The sequence below is a fragment of the Spermophilus citellus genome, assembly GCF_964194105.1.
Source record: "Spermophilus citellus genome assembly, chromosome: 16".
Lineage (NCBI taxonomy): Eukaryota > Metazoa > Chordata > Mammalia > Rodentia > Sciuridae > Spermophilus > Spermophilus citellus.
The window spans coordinates 9,236,471-9,264,200 of NC_138196.1; the positions used below are offsets into that span (position 1 = coordinate 9,236,471).

At 36.3% G+C, this 27,730-nt stretch overlaps 1 pseudogene across 1 annotated transcript in view; it reads right to left on the bottom strand.

The window, feature by feature from the left end:
* The window catches only part of LOC308635075 (voltage-dependent L-type calcium channel subunit beta-2-like), a 30,999-nt pseudogene extending 13,906 nt beyond the window's left edge, over positions 1 to 17,093 (bottom strand). The window contains exons 1-6 of the transcript in view: positions 16,930 to 17,093; positions 15,179 to 15,315; positions 11,915 to 11,991; positions 6,922 to 7,055; positions 2,961 to 3,041; positions 1,889 to 1,948 (exon numbers count right to left, since the gene is read on the bottom strand). The product of the transcript in view is annotated as a voltage-dependent L-type calcium channel subunit beta-2-like (transcript). The remainder of the gene's footprint in view (positions 1 to 1,888; positions 1,949 to 2,960; positions 3,042 to 6,921; positions 7,056 to 11,914; positions 11,992 to 15,178; positions 15,316 to 16,929) is intronic.
* Between the last annotated feature and the right edge of the window lie 10,637 nt (positions 17,094 to 27,730).

The window sequence follows — 27,730 nt, forward strand, 5'->3', positions numbered from 1 at the left end:
AGGTACCACAGTTCACAAAACTTTAAGAACCCTTATCCTCCTGGAGTTTTTTCTAGTCAGAGAAGGCTGATAACAATATATAGGTAAAATACATAAACAGAGAAGGTAAAGAGTGTGTGTGTACATATGCACATGTTACCAAGGAGAATATTTGAGGAAAAAGTGTTCCTATCAGAGGGAACTACAAAGTGCATATACACTGATGTGGACATGGATCTGAGCTGTCTGGGGACATAGCAGTGAGGAAGTGAGTGGCTGAAGCAGAATGAGCAAGCAGGAGTGTAGTGAAAGATGAAAATAAAGGGTGTGTGCAGGGTTAGATCCCAGAGGTCATACAGGCCACAGAAAGGACTTTGGTTTTCAATCCGAGTGAAAAGTCACGAATGGAAGAATGGTGAGCTCCAGCCCACAGTTAACAGGGACATTCTGGCTGCTGAACTGAGAGCATACTTTAAGGGAGCATTAAAAAAAAAGCACTGAGACAAATCTAGGGAAAATACGATAGTGTTCAGACCAAAAGGCTAATAGAGAGTAGAAGAGGTATGAGAAGTAGTTAGAGATGGATGTATTTTGAGGATACAGACAACAGCCTTTGGATGGAGGATGTAAAAAAGAACAGTTGAGGATAATTCAGTGATGTGGGGCTGAAGGGTTTGGGGAATGAAAGATGAAGAAGTTATTAAATCAGGTTAGGAAGACGGGAGGTTTGGGGGGTTTGGAGGTTGAGTTTGAGAATTCCAGTAGACATCTTAGTGGTGATGCTGAATAGGCAGTTTGGTATTTGTGCCTGGAATTCAGAGAAATATCAGCAAAGAATGAAATGATCTTTAAAAGGAGTGAATGTATTTGGAAGAGAGAAAAGTCCAAAGGGTTTAGCCCTGGGCTCTCCAAGATGTCTAGCTGATGAGGAAGAATCGACAAAGGAGTAGCTAGGGCAATAGAAGGAAAACCAGAAATGTGGTTCCAGAAACCAAGCAAACTATTTCAAAGAGGACAAAATGGTCCACCATGTCATCTGTTGCTTGTGGTTAAGTAACATAAGGGGTAAGAATTCACCTCTAGATTTAGCAGTGTGCAGATCACTCTTGATCTTGACTAGTTCTTGTGACAGCATAACTGGAATAGATGTGAGAGAAAAAAGGAGAGCAAGTACAACATACACAAGTCTTTAAATAAGTCTTGCTATAAAGATATGAAGAAAAGACAGTTTGAGGGGAATATGAAGTCAAATATGAGGAGAAAATGCATTTTTTTTTATGTGTATGGAGTTTCCGTTGGAACAGCAAATACTGATGCAGAGATGGGGAAGGAGTGATAGTTTTTTATCTAGATAGTTTGAATGGGATCTAATGCTCAAGTGATTGTGAGGTGGGTTAACCATTGCTAGAATGTATCTTAACACTAAGCAGAACATTCTGGTAGATTTACAAGCTGGGATAGGTGTGATGAGACCTACTGGATGTTCTCCTCTATTTGCCCCCATTTTCTCAGTGATATAGGATGCAAGTTCATAAAAAGAGATTGACATGAGAAAGTTTAAGAAGAGATGCTGAAAAGTCTTTGGGAAGAATAGGAAAGTGAATTGAAAGGAATATTTATTTATGATGTCTGGGCAGTGATATGAGAGCTGGTTGATCATAAACTGAAGGCCATGACCAAGTTCAGCTTATAAATGTAAGTACAGGAACTAGATTTTCCAGGATTGCAGATGTAGAAAAGAAACATGACAAATATTTATTGATTCTGATTCAACTTTGAACAAAACTTATTTCTGTCATCATATAGATATTAGTGGGCAGTTTACCCTTGAGATCATATGCCTGTCCCACCACTGTTTGGTTATCATGAAATCAAAAATCCACAAAGGCCAATATTCTGAAATACTCACCACCCTTCAAATCTGTGTTTTAAAAAAATCAAACAATGCTTTTTGCATCATATCTGTGACCTGTGAGAAAGCAATAAATTATGATAAAATATTACTACTTTGATAAAACAATTTTTATAGCCATATCAATGTTTATAGCAGCACAATTCACAATAGCTACATTATGGAACCAACCTAGATGCTCTTCAGTAGATGAATGGACAGGAAAACTTTGGTGTGTGTGTGTGTATACACACACACACACACTGGAACATTACTCAGCATTAAAAGAGAATAAAATCATGGCATTTGCAAGTAAATAGATGAAGTTGGAGAACATAATGCTAAGTAAAGCAAGCCAATCCCCCAAAACCAAAGGCTGAATGTTTTCTTTGATATGAGCATGCTGACTCATAATGGTGATGGCTGGGCAGCATGGGAGGAATGGAGGAACTTTAGATAGTGCGGAGGGGACATGGGGGTAGGAATAATGGTGGGATGAGTTAGACATCATTCTCCTTAGTACATGTATGAAGACACAAATGGTATGAAAATACTTTGTGTACAGTCAGTAACTTGAAAAATTGTGCTCTACAGGTGTAATATGAAATGAATTGCATTCTGCCATCATGTAACCAATTAGAATAAATAAATAATTTAAGAAAAATAAAATATGAAAAAGGAAAAAATGAAAAGAACTCTTTAAATTACCTTAACTTTGTATTTGGAAAAAGAAGCAGGTGAGGTTATGATATTTTTCTGTTTCTAAGTTCCAATGCAAAGATAATTCAAAAGAGTTCCCCAAACTTATCCTGATACTTTAGTGACAATAAATTAGACTGCAAATGGTTTCAGTTACTCTCCATTTAATATGATTTCCTGGACTGAGGAAATTGTAGCTAGCAGAAATATCCTAAGCAACAACCACGAGAACACACCAAACAACATATACCACAACTTGAAAAAAACAACATGCTTTGCTGCTCTGGGCTCTTTAAGTTCAAACTCCATAGTTTAAAGTGGGAGGTAGAATCACAAAGCAGTTTAACATGAGAAGGTCAAGTGTGCTACCGAGGCAAAGGCTGCTACTCACCTCATAACCCTTCAGAGAGGGGCCCACTAGGACCACTGGCCGCATGGAAGGTACAACATCATAAGGAGGAGTGTGCTCTGTCTGCAGAGAGAGGACATGCATTTAGATGTTTCACAGACAGGGGAAACGTAGGATTTTGCATCTAATAAAATAACTTTGCTGAACTCTAATATGAGGCACTGGTTTTCCAGACATTTAAATTTTTTTCTACTTGCCTCTTTTCTAAATAAACCCAATCAAAGGTTGGTGGGTTTATTTTCCTGAATTTCACGTTACTGAATAGTGCAGAGATTTTCTTGCTCATCTCAAGAAATGCTATTATCATAATAGTTCCAAAAGCATAAAGTGCCACTTTTGAACAAAAAACTAGTTGTAGAACAAACAGAAACATGCCTCATGCAGAATACGTGCCATAGGCTTGACTGGAAGTTAATATTGCTTTTCAAATGCATTTGAGTTTTTTGAAGAATTGAGATGATCATGGTTAATTATGGAAAAAAGAAAGATTCTATTTTCTTTGTATCTTAGATGTTTGTCTTACCTGCATAAAGCCTAATTTCAAAACATTGTGAATCTCATTACCAAATACTTGAAAATTCTGTTTTGTGAGCATTTAAGTTGGCATGAATGTATATTCCAGTAAACAGTAATTATGAGCAGTGTTTCCAGGTTAATAATTAATGCTTTTGGATTTTTAGTTTTTATATGTTGGCATTTAAAAACATAAATGTAAGATTTGTGTCTCAGAAGATGATTAATGTGTAATAACATTCGACAGTGCTTCAGTGCCCTCCAAAGCTTAATTATCAACTTGCATATCTAATATACTTCTCAAATGTAGTTTAGTTAGTGTTTCTATTACATAACTAATTCATGTTTTTCTGCAGGAATTTGTTTCTTTTCTGGAAGTGCAGGGGAGGAGATAAATTTTGTTGTAATTTCTAAAACTATCAACATTTTTCAGCTTTCTTCAAATACAGTTTTTTCAAAATAATTATATATTACTTAATTTGATTACATTAAGACTGATTTGTTTGATAGTATTTGTATATTGTATTATTTTAATAACAGAAAATATTAAATTGATCCAGAAATAATCTTTTTAATAAAAAAAGAAATGCAGGAGAGCAATAAATATGGCCTTAGACACTGGGAAAGTTAATATTAATTTTTTTTCTCTATATAACTCTTTTTTGGTTAAGGAGTACCCTTCTCCACTAAGTATATATATTCATGAAAATATATATACTTAAAGAATTACATGTACCAAAAGAACAATGCTTTTTAAGTATTTTAAGAATTTGGTAAACTAATGTGCAAATGTAATTTTTGTATCAGCCTGTCATTGAAAAACATTTTATTGTTGCTTAAAATTGCTTATTATAAAGTTTCTCACTTTGTTTGAATTTAAGTTGCTTGTGGGAATGATTTAAAAAGCATTTCAAATTCAATAGTTTCTGTCTGAGATTTCACCAATATTTGTAGACAGCATGATCAAGGGGAAGAAAAATATTACTGTGACTGTGCTGTCACATTTTACTGATTAAAATTTTACCTAGCTCTTAAAATTAATTTTAATAGACACAATTAAGGTAGGATACATTTTTGAACAGAAAAAAAAGAGACAAACATAATACAGTGACAGCACAAATGCCACACAAGCACCACTCTAAAAGCAACCTAAAACACAGAAAACAGTCTTATTGTTGAATCTCAGGCTTTTTTTTCCTGAGCTCTATGTTGAAAGTTACCACAGATTTGATAACATAAGAAGAATGAATACCAGTGCCGAAGGCATCATAAGCATATTTACTAAATTATTATGTTATACCACCTGGGATATTACTGAAAATGTTTAGAAGCCAAGTCCTTATAACTATGCAGTATAAGAACACATTTCCCACCATCATAATTAGGAATATAAATTGCATGCATTTTTAATAACAGCTACCAAGAAATTTTATTTCCAAGTCTTTAAGTCTAAAGTGGCACAGTGTTTAATAGCTCTTTCGTTCCTCCAATCTGTGACTGCCAACTAGCAAAGGGTTCCCATGCTGGTAATCAATTGGCTTCTTAATAAGGTAGCTACAGAAATTACCTTATTTGATGGAATATTGGTACTTTGTTCCCTATTGATAAAAAGTATGTCTTTTTTTGTGGGGGAAGGGTGCCAGAGATTGAACTCAGGGGCACTCAACCACTGAGCTACATCCCTAGTCCTATTTTGTATTTTATTAGAGATAGGGTCTCACTGAGTTGCTTAGCACCTTGCTAAATTGCTGAAGTTGGCTTTGAACTCGGAATTCTCCTGCCTCCGCCTCCTGAGCTGCTGGGATTACAGGCATGTGTCACTGCACCCAGCCAAGAATACGTCTATTTTATCTTCCCTTTCCTACTTACCCTATTTTGTTTGAATCATTTAGTGAAAAATTTGTGATAAGCTCTTTTTAAAGTTGTGAAATTTAAGGGTAAGCAAACTTCAAACACTATCTTGACCAGCATCATGGTTTAAGTGGCTGTTCTTGTCCTGTGATGTCCAGAGTGGTTTACCAATGATGGTTTTCTAAGTTCCTAACCTGTGGACACTGCTGGTCACTTGGCTGCAAGATTTAGCTGTGATCAGAAGATAGGACCAGAAAGATAGGCCCACTGGAGTGGATGAATATTAAGTTGGGGCTTTCTGTATTAACACAAAAATCCAGGTGTTTTAAGTTTTGCCTTAAGTTCTGAGGTCTTCCCTTCTTAAGGTATCCTAAATTTATTTTTAAAAAAAAACAACTAAGTGTAGGGTTCAGTATATGACACAATGAGTTAATTAACCTAGAGTTCCTCTACAGAGTAAAATACTTGTTTGCAGAGGAAAATATTTTAGTATTGAGAAACTATGGGGCAGAGAGTATTCCCATGTTTGTGCTAGGTTGCTGACATTAGGAAATATGAGTCTAAACGACAGCAGAGTAGCTTCTGGAAAGTGGCTTATAAATGAAGGGGAAAAAATGGAAATTTGGGGGTATGTGTTCCTTTAAAAAATAATACTGGAAGCTACAAAACATGCTGAAAGGAATCAGGCTATCTGGTATAAAGAGAGCTCAGGAATTCCCTGGAATTTCCAGTCAGGGGACAAGCAGCATCAGTGCGTAGCATCTTGGTTGGCCAATGGCAAAGGCTCTATGCATGGCCACCAGCCCCATTGTCCAACAGGTGAGATGCTGAAATCTGACTGATGGAGAAGGCAAGAACATTGGGAGAGTATTTATATATGACAATAGGAAAAACTCACAGTAAACCGCCAAAACAAGCCTGCAGTTTTCCACTGGTCTTGTTCATCTGCAGATTTTGCACCTAGTGGATTAGAAGTTTAAATACTGACTAAATTAAAAATTGAATCATCTTTTTTTAGTACAAGCTATGTATCTGGATATCATAAATCAGTATCTAATAACTGCTTTAATATGCTTGATTATCAGTTAAATTTCTGGAAAAAAGAAAGAAACAAAGACAGACAGAATAAGCATGCACAATTGAGGTGCATTAGATGGAGTTGTCAGTGTTGGACATCCTTTGAATGCTGAAACAAATTCCCTTGGTGGTAGATATTATTCCATCAAAAAGAATAAGTACTGTAATGGTATTTTAACAGGTCACTGAATTTAGCCGGTTTGAAATGCATGGACTCAATTAGCTGTTGATAGGTTCTTTTCTTAGGACAGAAATTATTGTATTTAATAAAACTGTGAGAATTAATGCTAATGATGCCAGTGGCAGGATAAACACAGCTTATGTCAATGTAAACTTACCAATATCTGCTTCTGCTTAGCTACAGCAGCGTGGAAAAGAAACAAAGAATAACAGAGCATGCATGTTATTGGCTTGTCAAAGGACACAGACAGTCAACAGGACTAGAAATGTGACACAGTGCAGTTGAGCGGGTGGACAACGGGAGCTGGGAAGTTCATGTTACCTTCTTAAAGAAGGGCATTCTTTTCTCTTTGGAGTGGGGTGACGTTACACTGTTTGCACTGGGCTTAGGGGAGCGGTGGTTTGCTGGAATATAATTTTCTTCTGCATCTAAGCCAGTAGCATCTATGTCTATAGCTATATACAGACAAACAATTCAAAAATCATCAGGTGGACAGGAGAGGAAAAACAGGTAATAAAGAAAATAAAATGAAACCAAATAAACTAACCACTGTAAAAGAGCTATCATAAATAAGTGTTCAACACAGTACACAAAGAAAGTAAAATTTAAAGGTACAGCACATTAAGAACGCAATGTAATCAAATCTGATAAAACTGAAAGATACCCTTATCATATCTGTTTGCTTGAGCAAATCTATTCCATGTTAGATCTCTTGAATATTTTGAGAAATGTTTTTAATTTATAGTTTCAGATATAATGTTGCTATTCTCCACATAGACTATATAAAACTACAGTACAGAACATTCTGCTTCACTTTGTACAGTGTCTTAACCCAGCTTTTAGATAATAGGCAACTATATTGAAAACTTAACAGGATTTGCCTCATATTTCTAATTTTGTGGAAAATAGGGGCCATGTGAAAAGATTTACTACAATCGCAACAGGCATTTGAGGGAAAGAGAATAGAAAATCCTCAATCCAAACAGCACAGAGAGGGATTCAGGATAGACAGGATTAAAATGAATGGCAAGTGCACACTCAGAAAGGCCTGATCAAAGACTAATTGGAAAACACTGGATCTGATGATATCCCAATGAAATCAGTCTAATAAAAACAATAAGGCTTGTGGTGACTTATGAAGCCACTGGTTATAACCCATTAGGCAGAATGGAGGGCACAAAGACCTAAGATAATAGGTCACTGTTCTTTTCCACTGTACAGTGAGGGTTTGGGATTGTTGCTTGACATCCTTCCATTTGAAATCGTTCAACATAAAAATACTACTCTTAAAAAGTAGCAAATGGGAAACGGATGCATAATCTCAGAGTTTATAAAAATGTTTCCACACGTAATTATGATACAATTCTTTCAACTATAGAAGCACTTAAAAATAAGAGGGTCGACGTTGATATAAGATTTAAAGGCTGAACTTAGAGTTTATGCTCTCAGTAATAACTCGGCAGGGCAGGACTCAGAACCTAGTTCTCCCATTGCAGTGAGTCCATTCTTGTCCCTATACCACGCTGCCCCCCAGTTCAGTCCTTCTCAATCTGGGCACACACTTTCAATTCCTTTTGCTTCTTCAAGGGGGTCATGTCTTTGGTATCAGGATTCAGGAGGGTATCACAGAGTTGAGCTCACTAGAAAATTATTTTATAGTTGAGATTAGATCAGGAAGATGAAAAGAAAATTTACTTACCATGTGGGAAAACACCATATCATACATGTTAGCCCTCTAACAAAAACCACAGTACTTTCAGATTGAAGGAATGATTTACCATTTGGAACAACAGATTGCTTGGTGTTGCAACACATATACATTCCTGTGACATACAAGCTGAATTGATGCTCACAATAGTTTCTTTTAACCTTCCAAAGAAGGGGAGATCATCTTATAGGCATGTTATTTTTCAGTTTTGTGGTTATTAAGGATTTTAGATCATTCAGCCATTTGGAAATTAGGATCTCATTTAATTTTTCTGTTTCATTTGATAAGGTCAAAAACCTGTGATGGAGTGAATACCTGGCACTGTTTGTACAGTGTTACAAATACCAGTTTGGGCTTGCATAATAGATCAGGTACCGTCTTCTATCAAGGGAAAGTAGTAATAAACTAAATTAATTCCACATATTTACCTAGTAAATATGTCTTTCTTTTTACTGTCTATGCATATGGAGTAACTAAAAGGTTCAGTGTGTGGTGTGCCAAGAAATTATAAAATGTGCCCAGGGCTTTGAACCTACCCTGGCTTTTATAGCACACTATGGTTAACCCTTTGCTCATATAGGTATGTTTCATTATGGGGCTTATTGAATGATTATCATGGGAAAAGTCTGAAAAATAGAAAGTTTTGAGGAATAATTTTTCTGGAATCCTAAAAAGGAAGACTATTGTTAGTACTTTTCTGGACTAAGGAGAGGATCTGGGCCATTATTTCATTGTTCCTGTAACAGGTCTTAACCAATATTAAATACATTTCCTTTCTGGCCATAGATTTCCACATACTCTTTCTTTTTTTCCACCTCTTATTTGGCTTAGTAAGGCTCCAATCAAGGGACAGTTCCCTCTGAATGCCTTTCTGAAACTAAGGGTGCCCAATTGGAGGTCAAAGTTGATAGTACTCTGGGATGGCAAAGTTCATGAACTGAATTTTATGCTTTGCCCACTAAACCCTGTCTGCTGTGATCATCAGATGAATTTGTTTTAAAAGGAAGAGTGGAAATGCATAAATGTTGTGATGTGCTCAGATATTTGGCTACCCACACACATAGCCTGAGTGAGGACTAAAATTTATCTTTATTTCAACACAGGGGCCCCATATCCCAAAGAGACAACTTTCCAACTTACTGGTTCTGAATTTAGTTAACTTAAGTCTAAAAGCATTTGGGTTTTCTTTATAACACTGATAATTCAAGAATATGTGGTCACTTTCAGAACACATCAAAAAGAGAATCTTTTTTTCACAGTTCTGTATAGTATGTTGGATTCACATGGTTCTCCTTTTACTAAGAGATGTTACTGCTTTTTAAATTCAGAACTGTATTTCCATACCTCGGCAAACATTAATATTTAGTTGGAAAAAATACTTTGAAAATAGCTTTTTCAGTCCTCCTTAGTAGCATTTATGTTTATATATGTGCATACATGTATATGCATGTATGTATGTAATTATGTACAGAGCCTTGGGAACATTTTTTGAAAGGTATATTTTGTTTTATCTCAGAACTTGGGTCAAGGTGAGCAGAGCTCAAGGGTGATGTGTCTACACACATGCAGGTGTGTGGCATACTTCCCCATTATGCAAATGTGAAGTAGAAAGTTTTCCTTTCCACACCCTTGAGAACATCCATGCACATTTACCTCAGTCAGATGCTAATATTCCTTGGTCTAGCAATGATTGAGGGGAATTATAGATAGGGCCTCTGAGAAACAAAAAGATGAAATTATAGGCCAATCCACACTTGATAATTGGGGTAGTTGTTCCTGGATCCTCTAAAATTTTCTGAAGGTTTACCTTAGATCTATTGAGCTATTGATGTAAAAATTACCACAAAAAAGATATGCTTATTATTCATTTCACAGTTGATCACATCTCCAAGCCAGTCGGTCAAATGTTTTATTCTCTTGGTATTCAGAGAAGTTATTCCAAAGTCCTGTGTCTGTATAAAACTTTGGTGAAGTTTAAAGTCATCTTTATTTTATTATATTCTTCATGGAACTTATTTTTAGTAATGATAAACATATGACTATAAAATGAAATTTTATTTTACATACACACTAACTTATTCTCCAAAATGCACGCACTGGTTTTCATTATATGGCTAGAATGATTAGATGGCTACAGTCTGGTTAGAGGAAATGAAAGAACTGTACTGGCCGACAAAAGAGGGGCTTTATCACAATGTGATGTAGCATTTTTTCCATCTTAAGAGCCTAGTAGCAGTCCTCAGGAATCCTGGAGATATTCTTTTACATATATAGGAAATGTATGAGTCTATGTAGGAATCTGTACAGCTTCACACATTTGAGTGGAGCAGGATTAGGTTCCTTTCTTCTGTGCATTCAGGGAAGACCTTCTTCCTAATGCTCAAGGGAAGATACAAGCCTCACATAATAGCTACAGTAGTTTAATCTTCCCTTCAACCACACTGTTACTTCATTTTGAGCATCTTAGAATTGCTGCAAGTTATAAGCTCATTGCTTTTGAAATAAATATGCATCCTAATTTCTCATTGTGTTCAGATTTTGCTCACTTAAAAAGAAATCTGTAGTTTTTGCTAAATCTCTAGTTTCTAAAAGCTGTCCACATTCAGGAACTTGGTATGATTATTAATAGAAGAATCGTGTTCTTAAGACACTGTAGTCAGAGTGCCGACAGTTTCTTACTTTTCTATAGATGCATAATTCTCTTTATGATTTTTTTTTCTCATTTCCAGCTTCTTGGAAATCACACACAAGATCATTTTGCTATAACACTCTGGCAGCCAATCCTTATAATCCTACTGACCCCAGTTATGTCATATAAAATCCAAGGCACTGATTATGAGCTTTCATGCTAAGACAGTGAGTGTTCTATTGATATAGAAATGTAAGCTCTACTCAAAATGCTAGAGTTGCCACATAAAACAAAATACACTTAAATTTGATTTCCAGATAAAAACATTTTTTTTAGTTTAAGTAGGATCCATAAATTTTCAGTGTTAAGTATTTCCCATGAAATACATACTTAGACTAAAGATTATTTTTGTTTACTTGAAATTTTCAGCTTTAAATGCTGTCCTTTATTTTGTTTAGCACTTATAAGAATAAATCCATTGCTTTGGAAAAAATAAGTAGTGTTACTCTGCCTACAAGAGTTTTTGTTGATATTTCTGTGCATTGTCTATGTCTTCCACAGAGCCTGTCTAGTGTTTCTTCTGAGAAGCTGATCACTCCATCTTCACTTAATTGTCCATTCCTCACTCTATTCTAAAGTTTGAATGCTATGTTCTCTTTTTATTTAATTCTGAAGCCCTACAACTCACACTATACTGTGATAGTTGGTGGGCATTCACTTCTTTATTGCTATGGTCATCTATAGTAACTCAGAGTAAATTGACACACTTTTTTTTTCACCCAAAGCCAGAAAAAGTTCTCCAAATTCTTGCTAACTCCACAAGTTAGTTTTTTATTTAGTTAGTTTTGATTTCTGATATATCTTAGCATTTGTAGGATTGACAGAGTGATTCAGTGTATGTGAATTCATGAAACTAGATCAGACTGGGGGAAGCATGAAATGCAGTATATACTGTTCAGCACTTATCACCTACTTACCAGATGATGGAGGTGTAGATTTTCTGGAACTAGGAACAATGTCACCCAAACTGGATGAAGAATTTCCTCCTGATTTACTGAAGTAAAGCAAAAACTCATATTAAATCTGATACTTATTTCAGATTCTAAAACATTCATACAGCTTAATAGACATGCTACTTGATTGTATTTTTATTGAACTTTAAAATGTATTTTCTTTTTTCTTTTTCTTTACAAGAATGTGAACAGTAATTTCCTGGTGGAGACTCTGGAGTACTTGAAATGATTATGTGATGGTCTCTGTTCACATTTTCAAATCCAAGATTTTATTTTAAAAAGCCTTCAGAGAATAGAAGCAAACTAGGATAATTTCTGCAGGCTTCAGGTTCTCTAGCCAGATCAGAAGTGACTAAACAACAGAGACTTCTTCTGCTTTTTTTTTTTTAATTTGGAGGCCTTCTGAGTTAGTGAATACAAAGAATATTATTGCTAACACCCAAGTTGAATGTTTTCTTCTTGTTTAGTTCCAGCTCCTTTGTCTTAGCTTCATTATTTTTACTATACTAAGATTCAAAGTGCTCAAGCCTTCATGGGCAACCTATAAAAGTAAAACAAAGCAATTTTAAAGCTTGCTAACCTTTCACATGAAAAAATGTGAAACAGAGTACTTTATGATTTAATCAGCAATTAGTACCCAGAATATTTCATAAGCATAGTTAATATGGAGAATTAAACTGGGTTAATTTAGAAATGATCTGAAGAGCATATCCTTGAAAACCACCAAATTCTAAAATTTGATAGAAGATACATTTCTGCATCTTAGAACCTTTGGAGCTAATATTAAAACAATAGCATTGGCCGCATGGTGGCTCATGTCTATAATCCCAGTGGCTCGGAGCTGAGGCAGGAGGATCACAAGTTCAAAGTCAGCCTCAGCAAAATCAAGGTGCTGAGCAACTCAGTGAGACCTCATCTCTAAATAAAATGCAAAATAGGGCTGGGGACCTGGCTCAGTGGTTGAGTGCTCCCGAGTTCAATCCCCAGTACCAAATAAAAAAGCATTTATGGTTTTCATCAGTGTACAAGAACGGCAATAACATATTACTCAAATTCACAAATGAAGATGCCAATCAGCATCTTTTTCTTTAAATATTTTTAGTTGTTGATGGGCATAGTACCTTTATTTTATTTATTTATTTTTTTATGTGGTGCTAAGGATTGAACCCAGTGTCTCAAATGTACAAAGCAAGCACTCTACAGCTGAGCCACAACCTCAGCCTGACAAGAAATACCTTAAAAGAGGACACAGAATTTGGGCAAAATGATCCCATTGCTTAATGTTTATTATGCATGAGCAAGAATCTAGTTGAAAGAATTCGTCACAGTGTCTGTGAATCAAAGGGCAATATTCACTATATTAATGTTATAGTGAATATTAATATGAAATCTCAGCAACAGTAAATAATAAAAAACTGAATCATTGCTGTTATTCTAGCATTTTCATATATAAAACAAACATGACATATCAAAAACCTATTAAGTAACTACCAGGGGGGCTCTACATCTATTTTAAGTTTTTAAGAGATACTCTTTTATATTTAATAAGTAACCAGACAGTATGTAAAATTAGTAAGAAGTAGTATTTATAGAGGCAGTTTCTGGCAGTTATGTAAGGACACCTATTACCAAAACCAAAACATTTTCTTCCAGAAGTTTATTGTATTTTCTTTTTCTAAAACACTAAGTATAATTTCAGTTTAAGTGTGGGTTTATTTTACATTCTTTTTGCAGTTTAATAGTCAAAATATTATTTTAGCTGTGTAGTATTTTGACAGATAATCCTCAGTTAAAATGTCCAGGATGCAAATTTGCCCTTTACTTTTTTTGGGGGACGTGGGGAGGGGTACCAGGAATTGAACTCAGGGGCACTCAACCGCTGAACCACATCCCCAGCCCTATTTTGTATTTTATTTAGAGACAGGGTCTCACTGAGTTACTTAGCACCTCGCTTTTGCTGAAACTGGCTTTGAACTCATGATCCTCTTGCTTTAGTCTCCTAAGCCACTGGGATTATAGGTATGTGCCACAGCACCCAGCCAGTCCTTAACTTTTACTTGTATAAAAAATGCCGAATTTGTAAACCACATCCAAGTGTAATCGCCTTTTCTGTTCGTTTTGATAGTTTACTGGAATTTTGAAACACTGCTCCAGACTCTGTCTTAATTTTTTTTTTAATGTTAGGAGACAAATGAAAAAAACCTACAAAGGCAGGAAGTGTTTTTATTCACTTAGGCAAGTTTGTGTTTAGAGATGGGGCTGAATCCTGAGAACTAAAGGAAAGATTATACTTCTATCTGAAAAGTTAACCCTGGAATTAATTATAAGATGCTATGAACTTGACAGTTGTAAATGCTACTTAATGAGGATGGCTATTCCAAACTGACACATTCCATTTCATTTGTTGATACTTGGGTAAAAAAATCCTTGCTGACATTTAAAATGTTATCATTGACAAAGGAATTTGCATCATCATATGAACAAACAAGACATAAAGCATAGAGAAACAGAAACCAAGCTGTTCAGATTAAACTAAAGTCTTGCCTGTAGCCCATCCTTCATGTGGGGAGAAGTTTGTCATGTATGTCCTTGGACTTGTCTGCATAGGTTTCAGTTTAAAATTCACCACCTGTCTGGGCAGCCCCCTAGTGAGTTGTCCAGTGAAGGGTAAATAACCTCAAGCCTGCTAGGAAGGATTATTCAGCCCCAGCCGATTACATAACTCACATAATCGCTATCTGCAAAGGCAGTTTTAACTTGTTTCATACCTAGTGTCTCTTTAAATACTTAAAAGTGGATAGAACTGAAAATTGAGTTTCTTAGGTGAAAATGAAACTAACAGATGACAAGAACTGCTATTTGCCAATCATGTCTGAGACTGTCATCTCTAAAACATCTCCCTGCCATGCCAGGCAGCTAAAGACACTCGGATTAGTCACCACGGCTGCTCTGTGCCAGAGTATTTTCAGCAAATGATTAGGACTTCAGATTTCCTCTGCACTGAAGCTGGGATTTAATACTGTATGACCTTAGCTATTTTCATTAATGATCATATTTAACTTTAGTTCTCTACCAAATGGGATGAAGTTTTTAAAATGCAGTATTTATGCTATCAATAGACCATATCACCAGGCTACTTTCAAATACATAAGACTGTAGAATACAAACAGTATAAATATGATGTTATACTCTGAACTTTTGCACAAACTCTTGACATTTTTCTCATACCTGGGGTAGAATTTCCCTTGCTTGGCTCTCTGCTCATGCTGTAGCCTCATGTTTTCTAGTTTAACTGGGCTTGGAATGAATCCGATTTCACAGCCTTCTTTAACCAGTCGCCCTATCCACCAGTCATTATTAAATTTCTAAACACAAAATCAGAAGTGTTAAAATCAGAAGTTCAAATCTTTGAATCCTTTTTCTTCCACATTAACCATTTTCAATGGAGAGAGAATGTGACAATTACAATGAACTATGCCTTAAATATCATAACTCAAGAAGCCCTTAGGTTCATGGGTTTAATGTGTTTGGTGTGTGCAGCAGTCCATTAAAGGCTTTACGCTTTCTTCTTTTGCTCAGTGCTGCCTTTACGATGGGGTAGAATTCTGTCACAGTTGCTGTTGTCACCATGAGTAGGACAGGCTTTCTAGGTTCAGAGATTAATAGCTCTTCCTAGTGAAAGACCATCAGGAACTAGAAAGAATTAGAGATTTTTCCCTTAAATAATCAGATTAACTAGAAAAATTAAGAGTGAGATAAATACCGGAATCTATCTGAAATATTTTGTGTTTGTAAAACTGCACAAAGGTAAATTTTGCTAACAGAATTCACACATGATTTTTCTTTATGTTGATGCTGATACTTTATCTCCTATAGGTAGAATATTTATCTTTAGTCTGTATAATTTAATTTCATTTTCCTCAACTGAATAAGTCTATTCTGGAACACTTCAAAAAAGAATATTCATTGTTTTCTTTTTCTTTCCGTGGTAGAAAGAGATTCTCCTCTGAGCATTATCCATCAAGAGGAGACCTTATGTTACTCTAATTTCTTGTTATAGTGAGGTTCTAGGCACACTACTACTTCTGAAAACTTTTTCTATCTTTTCTATATAACCAATATTTTATATCTCTTTTATGTTACTGAAATGATAGTCTTTTAATTGGCACTTATTACCTCTTTATAATGTTTAGTGCATTGATAAGTTAAATTTACATATGTAAAGTGTTACACTATGACATATGTAAAATGCTCCAATTGTAAATCCCTCCAGATCCAAGAAAAATATCATGTGCACACACACAATATTATGTAGGGGGACTTTCTGTCACTTAATAAAATGTCCCACATAGCAGGCATTTCATACATGTTGAGTCCAAACAAAATTTAAACATAAGGGTGAATTGTTCCAATTTGCACATTATATTGTTATTAACTGACAGGTAGAGACATATGGCATAGAGGAAAATAATTTTCCTAATATCTCTTTCTTGCCTCACTGGCTCCAACTTCTGCCATTCTCCCTTTCACTACAGAAATTTAGCACTCAAGGGGGAAAAAGGGCACGCGTAATCTGAGTTTAGACATTGTCAGCAGAGAAGAAGACTCGTGAATTCTGGAAATTATTAAACCTTCCCCTGATGGCTAAACTTCAGACATCAGAAAAATCTACACATAGTCAAGGTTAAACCTTAAAAGAAAAAGTAGAGGTTAAGCATAAAAAAGGATAATCTACTGTAACAATTCCTGATATCTGGGCCACAGAGCCCAAGGGAGCCCTGAAGTTATTGCCAGAAGCCCTTGATTCCTTTCCACTTTAAAAATGTACATTTATATCAGAAAAACTTGAGGGTCATTGATTCAGTGTATATTATACAACTGCAGCTGTATACTCAGGCTATTTCACAATAATAAGAAATGAAAAATGATGTTTCAAGGTGAAAAATAAAACTGATAGAAATTAAAATTATTTTCCTTACTTCCTTAACATGCAGAAAATCTTTTGCTTCAAACGAAATGGCCATGCCTGGCACTGGAACATCATCTTCATGGGCTGCACTATAGCTGACATTTGTCCTAACTGCAAATGCAACGGGTTTTGTCTAAGGAAGAAAAGGGGAAAAAAAATTAAGGAAAGAAACAATCGCTCCCTTCCAATCTCCCCCATCAAATAAAAGACACAATGAAAACCTGTTGCAATCATTTTCTTCCCCTTTTGTTCTTTATCACATTACAACTTGTTTGTATCCCCAATGCATGAAATAGTTCTCAGCTATATACCACCCATTTTTGAACTAGAAAAAGGCCATTGTTCTCTTTGAAAGCACTACAAGTAATAAAGGTGAAGATGATCTGAAATGAGTGTTTACAGAATAACAGCTTATAGTAATTGGACATCAGGAATCACAAACAGGAATACAAATGCCCAGTTCATTAGTTTGGGAACTGGAAAAGACAGAGTTTGCCTCCCTACCCCTACTTTAAAACATCTAATATAATTAGTAAAGACATGATTTCTAAAGACATAATATTTTGACAAAGGATCAGAGAATATATGTAACAACTTTAACACTATTATTCATGGCTACAGGGAAGTTTGAAAGTGGTGACCTTTCATTCTCTTTTCCCCCTTGAGTTCACTCAGCCACTAAAGATAACATTAATTAAGTCATCCTTCATTATTTGATGTCTTGAGAATTCTCAGATAAGCAAGTACTGCCGATAGAGGGCAAATGCTTATCCTCAAGATGAACAAAGTAAGCAAGCTCAGAAAGGATGAAAAAGGGGTATTGTTCTAACTGGTATCTGTATTTCACATTGTGGACAAGTGGATGTTTTCTGAACAGTTTTGCCCTACTCAACCAGTGCCCATCTGGACCTGCCAGGAAGGACAAGGGAGAGTAAAGTAGAGATCTGTCTTATTTCTGAAAAATCCACAGTTAATCTGTGCTGTTACTGTCTGGGTTGGGGACTAAGCTAAGAGTCCTACTCAGGTCTACTCACAGTTTGCATAGTAGGAAAAGAGGCCCACACTCTGGATATAGGCACAGTAGACACAAAGTGAACTGAAATATCTGACAAGCCAATTTTTGGTATCCATTACGAATTTTAATGATACAAGGGCTACTGCTCCTTAAGTCGAAATTTAAAATACATGCTTATATATGTGTGTATATTTTTTTTAATTTGTAAAAATAAGTATCACCCATAGTTCTACCACTGAAAATCTTTTTAAATTTTTTTTTAGTTGTAAATGGATCTTTTATTTTATTTATTTATTTATTTATTTATTTATTTATTTATTTATTTATTTATTTATTTATGGTGCTAAGGATCGAAGCCAGGGCCTCACACATGTCAGGCAAGTACTCTACCACTGAGCCACAACTCCAGCCCCCTGAAAATCCTTGATAGCATTATGCTACTTCCATTTTTTTCTTGGAATTTTCCTAAATATGTAAATTTTATTCCAAGAACAATAATCATAATATATTTCATTTTTATCTAGTTTTTAATTTGACATTTTTCATGTGACATATTTTGCTATATACCAAAATAAATATATAAGTAAATGTTTCCCCACATTTATTCCTCCTCTTCTAAGGCCCAGCACAAATCACTTCCTTGTACCATCACTATCTTTAGACTGAGATAATTAGCACCTCATAGAAATTAGTGGATCTAACTGATTTTTGTGGCATAAACATTTTGAGGTCAGTAGCCATTTATATTCTCATCTTTCTCTCCCCACTCACACCCCCTATCCCTAAAAAGGAAAGCAATGTCCCCAGAGCAAGAACAGAAGTCAAGAAACCTTGGCCCAACAGAGGCTTCCTGGGGACACAGAACAGAGGGGATTATAGCAATAGATTGACAACTATGGGTCACTAATGAGGTGTTCTAGATCTTGAGGGAAGCAAAGCTCCTGCAGACCCCAAGACCAAAAGTAACGATCAGCTCTGAAATCTGTGATAAAACTGTCCTTCCCCCCACCCTCTATTCCAAGGTCTTCCAGGTTTTCTGGATGGCTAGAGGAAGAGGAAAGAAAGAAGAAAGGAATGAGGCAGAGGTATAAAAAGAAACACTCTTGAGGAGGGAATGAGACAGCCCTCCAGCCCCATTACAATAACTAATGGCTTGTTAACTATTATGAGTATGTGCCTTTTGCTAATCTCTCACTTGCTTACTCTAAAACCATCTAATCAGCCTCAAAAGTCAGGTGCATCAGTAAAGCCAGGAAATCCTCATTGTGACTCTCATGACAAAGAACAATGGTGGAGTCACCAAAATAGCAAATTCCCAGGACTCTTAACCTGTTGCTCACGTGATTTGTTTCCTTCCCCCACCCTACATATGTGTTGTCCTCACAGCTGCAGCCATGCATTCTTATCCCAAGGCAAAGAAGATTCTACTGAGAGAGATGTAACATTTGGCTGATTGCGCTCCTCCAAGGTTAATGTGTGTGCACAGTGCCCACAAAGTAAACACCTTGGAAGATGTGCTCAAAGTCAATTAAAATTCCTAGATTCTAGTATATCCCTGTGTTCCTTACATGGGAATAAAAACTAGCTACCTTCTTTGTTTGTAGGTCAGTTTGATACTCTCAGTCAATGCTGTATCTCCTGCTCAAGAAAGATGAAAGAGGGCTGGGGTTGTAGCTCAGCAGTAGAGTGCTCACCTAGCATGTGTGAGGCCCTGGGTTCGATCCTCAGCACCACATAATAATAAATAAATAAAGGTATGATGTCCAACTACAACTAAAAAGAGTAAATATTTTTTTTAAAAAAAGAAAGATGAAAGAACTACCAGTAAAGAGTCTTGTTCCTCAAAAAGCTAAACACCAAAAAAAGAAAGAAAGAAAGCCCAATCAATAAATGGGCCAAGGAACTGGACAGACACTTCTTAGAAGAGGATATACAATCAATCAACAAATATATTAAAAAAATGTTCAACATCTCTAACAATTAGAGAAATGCCAATCAAAACTATCCTAAGATTTCATCTCCAGTCAGAATGGCAGCTATTAAGAACACAACAATAACTGTTGGTGAGGATGTGGGAGAAAAGGCACACTCATACATTGCTGGTGGGACTGCAAACTGGTGTAGCCAATATGGAAAGCAGTATGGAGATTCCTTGGAAAGCTGGGAATGCAACCACCTTTTGACCCAGCTATTCCGCTCCTTGGTTTATACCCAAAGAACTTAAAAACAGCATCACTTCAGGGACACAGCCACATAAATGTTTATAGCAGCAGAGTTCATAATAGCTAAACTGTGGAACCAACCTAGATGCCCTTTAGTAAATGAATGGATTAAGAAAATGTGGTATATTTACACAATGGAATATTACAGCAATAATAAAGAATAAAATCATGGCACTTGCAGGTAAATGGATGCAGTTGGAGAATATAATGCTAAGTGAAGTTAGCCAATCCCCAAAATAAATGCTGAATGTTTTCTCTGATATAAGGAGGCTGATTCATAATGGGGTTGGGAGGGGAAGCATGGGAGGATTAGATGAACTCTCGATAGGGCAGAGGGGTGGGAGGGGGAGGGAAGAGGCCATGGGGGTAAAATCAATGGTGGAATGAGATGGACATTATTACCTTAATTACATATATGAAGACACAAATGCTGTGAATATACTTTATATACAACCAGAGATAATAAAAATGTGCTCTATATGTGTAATATGAATTGTAATGAATTCTGCTGTCATATATAACAAATTAGAATACATTTTTAAAAATGTAAAAAATATTTTTTAAAAAAAGAGTCTTGTTCCCGTTGAAGTTGTACTTTTATCTGCTTCTTCTGATGCAGAGCACAAGAACCCACTGATCCTGTAACAAATGTGGTCCATAATACCACTTTCACTTAACTCTTTTAGTAACATAAGGACTTTATTCTCACATCAGTATAACTTGAGTCTACATTTGCTCTCTCTTTCTACTTAGATTCCTTATAACTTGTTTTGTGGCTATAGAGGAAAAGGCACCTGAGGTCAAGGTGGATTATTGTACTAGTTTTTGCTTCTCCTGCCTCATGCCATGATAAAATACAACTGATTTCTTTCCCTGATTTGGGTACCTTCTCTTTGTCAGGTGGGCATGTGCTACATAGCAAGTCATATGCAATAGTCATTCATTCTCTCCTGTAACAGCATTGGATATACTGGCTCAATACACTGCAATATCAGGATTCCTTAGAGTCCATCTGGGTGGCTCAACTGTAGAAACTCATATAGTTCTACTTGATATATGACTTTTAGGGTGGGCTTCTTCTGATAAATGATTATACTTAGTCATAAACAGAGCAATTTAGTCACCTTAATGCTGAGGGCCATTGCCAAGTAGGAATGACGCATCGGAATTTCCTTGCCAGCGTACCCCATGTTAAATGGACTTGCCTTGGAATTTCACTGTTGACATTGCATGTAAGGTGACCTTGCTCAAGGACCAGGGTGGATCCAGGATTAGGGTGTATCCTGCAGGTTTGAGGAAGTATCCCGCTCCTTGGGTTTAAGGCGTTCCCGGTTTAAGACTATGGGTTTTAGGGAAGTTCGATGTTGAGGATTCTTGCTGCTGGAAATAGGGCGTTCCTGCTACCTGAGCTCCCTTGGAGTTCTCGTGCGATTAAGAAAGTATTGGAAAAGAAAAGCCTCGTGGAGTAGGTGATTGGGGCGGCAGCAGAATGGGATTGCCCCAGAATGTGTGTAGAGGCCGGGTGTGAGTTCGGGAATAAAGATTGCTGTTTGAATCTACAAAGCTGTGAGTGGCTCGTGATCTTGTGCCCAGCCAAGACTGCGGCACCTTAAAAATGCTGCTGAAGACCTAGAATGCCTGGCTTCACCACTTTCCTTCCCACCTGGACTCCAATTCTTTTTTTTTTTTTTTTTAAAGAGAGAGTGGGAGAGGAGAGAGAGAGAGAGAGAGAGAGAGAGAGAGAGAGAGAGAGAGAATTTTTTTTAATATTTATTTTTTTTTAGTTCTCGTCGGACACAACATCTTTGTTGGTATGTGGTGCTGAGGATCGAACCCGGGCTGCACAGATGCCAGGCCAGCGCGCTACCACTTGAGCCACATCCCCAGCCCCTGGACTCCAATTCTAATAACATTTGGTCTGAAGACCTGAAAGGATGATCCAGAAAAAACATGTATTCAGAAACATCTATCCGACTTTCCAAGTTCTAGATGCTTCTGCTGACTCAGGCATTGTAACCCTTACCTTCAGGCCTTAATCATACTGCCATATGCTCCATTTTTTCTACACAGATGCCAGACCAGTCATTAACAGATGTGTATGTGAGAGGGCCATCTGGCATGTCCATGAGGGTATCTGTGGACAGCTGTGTGCATACAGGACTTGTTTCTTCTTACATCCAAAGGAAGCTCTGTTAGCTCTTCAGAGGCCTTGCCTGTGGAAGCCTGTCAAAGATGTATTATAACAGGAGCAGTTTTATTTGCTCACAACCTTCTAGAATCACTAAGACTTTGTCTGTTTAAAAAGCTATCATTATAAAGAGAAAACAATTAACTTTAAAAATATCTCTGATCATGAAGTAGAATAAACAGATTAGCACAAATTCATGGTTCCATTTCTAGCTTTCTTTCTAAACAATAACTCAACAAGTAGTGAAACTAATAATTTGAACAAATACAACATAATGTTTACTTTAAGTTTACTTAAAAAATGTGCAAGTAGCAGAATATCTACCATTAAAAAAATCAAAGTGAAGCCAGGTGTGATGGTGCACATCTGTAGTACAAGTGACTCGGAGATTTAGGCAGGAGGATTACAAATTCTAGACCAGCCTCAGCAACTTGAGAAGACCCTCAGTAATTTAGCAACACCCTGTCTCGAAATAAAAAAATAACAAAGACAGAGGATGTAGTTCAGTGGTAAAGAACCCCTGGGATCAAGTACAGTATTAAAAAAAAAAAAACCCCTAAGTGAAATTCACTTAAAAATTAATTTCTGATCATGATGAATGAATAAATAAACAAATGATTAATAGTTAGGCCAGGCCCAGTGGCTCAGGAGGCTGAGGCTGAAGAACTGTGAGTTCAGAGCCAGTCTCAATATCTTAGCAATGCGCTAAGCAACTTAGTGAGATTCTGTCTTTAAATAATATTAAACTGGCTAGGGATATGGTTCAGTGGTTAAGTGACCCTGGTTTCAATCCCCCGTATTTAAAAAAAAAAAAAAAAGTTAGTGTCCCATGTATTGACTCCTTAATTTCTTATTACAAAGATTTACTATGTGAAATAGCAAAGCATGCATTCTCATTTTCTTTATTAAACAATATAAAAGAAACAATATAAAATGATATATATTGGATTTGTCTTAAATATTAACTACTCCCAACTTGCAATCTTTTAAAGATAAACTTTAAAAATATTACCCAAATATCTATTAGACAATAGAAAAGAGGTTTTAAAAAAATCTTAAGATTTTAACACTTATTTTCTTATGGTATATCATAACTTATTATAAAACTTAGTCTATGCTTCTAAAATTTTACTCTATTGTATTTTTCCCTAAAACAGTCATATCCTTTTGAATTGCTAATTGCAGCATAACCTAAATCCATCACAGAACTGAGACAGAGTCTTTCTAAATTGCCAAGTCTGGCCTAGAAATTGCAATCCTCTTGCTATAGCATTCCAAATTGCTGGAACTACAGGCTTGCCTCATGGTATTTGACCAGGATTTTTGATTATCACAAGTTGCAAAATGGTACTGAAAAGTTGTAGAGAAGGACTCTGTCTCAAAATAAAATTAAAAAAGGTTAAAGATGTAGCTAAGAGTTGAATGCTCCTGGGTTCAATCCACAATACAGGGGAAAAAAAATCCTTGTAATATAAGAAATATTTCAATTTTATTTTATCCCAGGTAGATAGGCAAAAGTTTCTACAATGTGTTGTGAAAAATCTTACCTGGAGTTCTGCCAATCATTGAACTTTCAAAAATCTTTGCTTTATTGATTACAAATGATCAAAGGCAATTTTAGAATTCTTCTGATGGCAAAACATCAAATCATAGGGATAAAAAGAATGTAACAATTACTTTTGTAACCTGATAACTAAACACTGAGTCAGACTGAATAAGCAGATAATCACAAAAATCATAAGATAAAAATTATACATGCTGCTAACTGATTTGAGAAATCCAAATGTCGTCTCCAGAATTCCTTTAACTAATATTTACTGTACATGCTATAACTGTCTCAAGTCACTGCCCTCACGCAACCTGTAGAAGAGATACTGTAAGTGATATAATTTCCAATAACAAAGAAAGTGAACTAAAGTGATGTGAATAGAGAGTAACCATGGAGAAGGGTGGACAGGCAACTTGAAATGGAGTGGTAGGGAAAACCTTCTTTGCATTCTCCTGTGAATCCATCCATCAGTTAATTCATTCACACTCATTACTCATATATCAGACACTGTTTGGGCCAAGTTTGAAATATATCAGTGAATGATTGATAGCAATAGATTCCCTACCCTCTGGAGCTTACATTCTACAGGGGAGAGGTGGATAAGCAAATGCAGTATATAACATGTTAGAAGGCGATAAGTGTTGTTGAAAAAAGGATGAATAGAAACACAGTATGGAAATTCAGGATGCAAGGTGAGAAAGGAAGTGTAATTTTAAATGAGGAGTCCAGGCAATCTACATCAAGGATATTTGAAGAAAAGTGCAAAGGTAAGGGAATGCATGTATCTGAACTCGAGGCAGAGGGGACAGCCACTGCGGAATGGCTACAGTTGGAGCAGGACAGCTGAGTTTGCTTCTGAATGGCTGAAGTGGAGAGAGCCAGGGAAAGGAATAAAAGATGACAGTAAGAGCTCTTGGGTCATAGACAAGATGTTTGGCATTTTTTTCCAAGTGAGATGAGAAGTAGCTAGAGGCTTTCAAGCAGAGAAGTGATTTGGGCTGATATGTTGACAGGACTAAGAGGACTATGAAGTTGAAAAGGAACATGACAGGCAGGAATGGAAACAGATTGCAGGCAGAGGCTACCACAGTAATCCAAGTGTAGAAATGATGGTCACTCAAGGCAGAGGCAACGGAGTAGTGAAAAAATGGTGGGGCTATAGATACAGTTTCAAGATAGAATCAACAGGATTTCTCAGACTTTATGTGGGTGTGAGAGTCAAAGATGTTGTCACATGTTTTGGGTCTGAGCAATCTGAAGGATTACCCATCAAGGGATGTGGAAGATTTTAGATGATGATGAGGCAAACATCAGAAGCTTTGTTTTAAACAAGTAAGAGATTGTGTGCAACATTTATGTAGAGTGTGGCAGAGTCCGCAAAGTGAAAGTTTGGGAGGAAAATCTGGGCTACAGACAGAAGGTTCTAAGTCTTAGGCATAGTGATGACATTTAAAGCCACGAGTCTGCTTGAGATCACCAAGGAAACAAGCACACATAGGAGCCCTCCAGCCTGCAAGAGAGGCTCAGAAGGCTCAGCTGTAAGGAGAATGACTTCTTAGATTAGGAAAGACAGTGTTCCAAATAGCAGAAAGCAATCAGCTGTGTCAAATACTACACAGTATTTGTCAAATAGGTCAAAAAGATGAAGACCTAGAACTGCCACGTTGACTTGACAAGCCAGAAGTGACTGTTGATTCAGACAAAAGCCAAGTCAGCAGCTAGCAGGGCATGAAAGTCCTACTGGAGTGAAGAAAGGAGGAGAAGAATTGAACTTGGTGGGTATAGGCGATTCTTCCAAGGAGGAGAAAGATATGGAGTAGTAAATGGCAGGGAAAATGTTGTAACATTTTTAATTTTTTCTTTTACAGTAGGAGAAAAAAACAGCTTATTTCTATGCTGATGAGGATGATCCAGTATTATACAGGATAAGAGAGGACATGATACGGGAAAGAGAGGACAGAATTGTAAAAGCAGTGCCCCTGCTGAGACAGGAGGAAGCAGTAGGATCCAACACACAGGTCAAGGACCAGGTCTTAGAGGGAGACAGAGCATACACATACATGCACAGATGGTCATCACTGAGTGATTGGTAGGCCATCATCTTCTAATTGTTTTTAGTGTCTCTGCAAAATAGGAAGGTGGAATTAAAGTCAGGGAAGAAGGTATTAGGCATTGGAGGAGACAGGAGGTGATACAATACAGACTTGTAAGAATGTGGAAGATTAAATGGACTAGTGAATTACTACGGTTGCTAGCCTGGCAGCATCAGAGGCCCCGGGAAGAGGCAAGGTCATGGATTTATAGTACGATAGTCATGTCATGCTAGAATGCAATGAACATCATCACACAGGTAATAGGCATAATCTCTCACTAAGATAACATGGCTGGAAAATCACCTTTTCCTATTTCACTTTGAATTTTCTACAAATATATTCTTTCTGCGTTTGAGGGCATTTTTATCCATTTCCCTCGATTTTTTTTCTGAAGTAGGTTATTAACCCCTTTCAAGCAAGTGATTTATACTCCTTTTTGCTTTTTATCCCAGCCTCCAAGTATTTCCTATAGTGCTAGATGTGCATTAGTAACTGCTATAGGAATCAATTAAGAAATTGATTCCTTTCTGTTAGAAGAACTGAATGTTAGGCACCAATTCAGTAACTACTCTGTGCAAAGCTCTGGGACAAATGGCAAAATCACCATAAAAATCAGGTTGGTTTGCTCAGGATTTTGTCTCAGAATTAACATTCACATATGTAAATGCAAATGTACATATATTTATTAAATTTAAAGTAGCTACATTCATTAGAACTTTAAAAAGAACTAAATATCTAAATGTTTGAAATCTGATCACTCTAAAAGCATGAAACTTAGAAGTCAAAGTTGTATATAAAGCAAAAAATATAAATATTTTATAAAATTATAAATAAAAAATATCCTACATCTTTTTAAATAGATGATTTAAAAGGAGATAAAAGTCTTGCCAAGTTTTTTCAACGTAATGACTAATAATTCTTCAAAACTGTAGTAACTCTAAAAAAATACATTTGAAAGCAAAAATAAAGGCGATATTGATGAATGCAGAAATCAAGATAGTGCTTACAGTCACAAAAACAATATACACGATGAATCGAACTTGAATAATGACAGACATAAAGAAATGTAGCCCAACTCTTTCCTTCTGCCTATCAGAATTAATCAATCATTTTTGGGTCTGAGCTCCTCAGCTGAGGTATACAAAGGCTCAACTGGTAGTGGCTTTAGACTGCTTATGGTAAAACCACACCAAACCCTGTTTAAAAAAATTATTGATTTACCTTAAACAAATTAATATGATGCTTCATATTTCTAGGGAAAAACAGATCTTTTATCTGTATTTTTTATATCAAAGTTGTTAATAACCAAAGATTATTTCTTTATCTTAAATTCTTATGTGCTTTTTTGGAAAAAATTAGGCAAACGTCATGTCAATAAAAATCTCCTCCTCCTTTCAACACACGTCAACTTAGCATCTATTAACATCCAACACTGAAAGGACAGGACAGTGCAGGACTTCCTTTCTTATGATCCTTGAGACCCTATTGGGGGAGTTCATGCCTGTATCACTTTAAGACAAAACACTTAAGCTAAAGCTTGGATTCCCATATGTGGTTGAGTTCTCTAGTATTGGTTGGCTGCACCATTTCTGTAGTTGCTGCCTCCAATTCTTAAAAAAAAAAAAAACCTTTTCATTAATATTCTTTCTCTTTGCTTTTCTAGTACACTTTGTCAACTTAGCTGTCCTGTTTCTTAGGTGGTTTTCCCTACTATTGTTTTTATGTTTTGCAAAGTACATAAAAA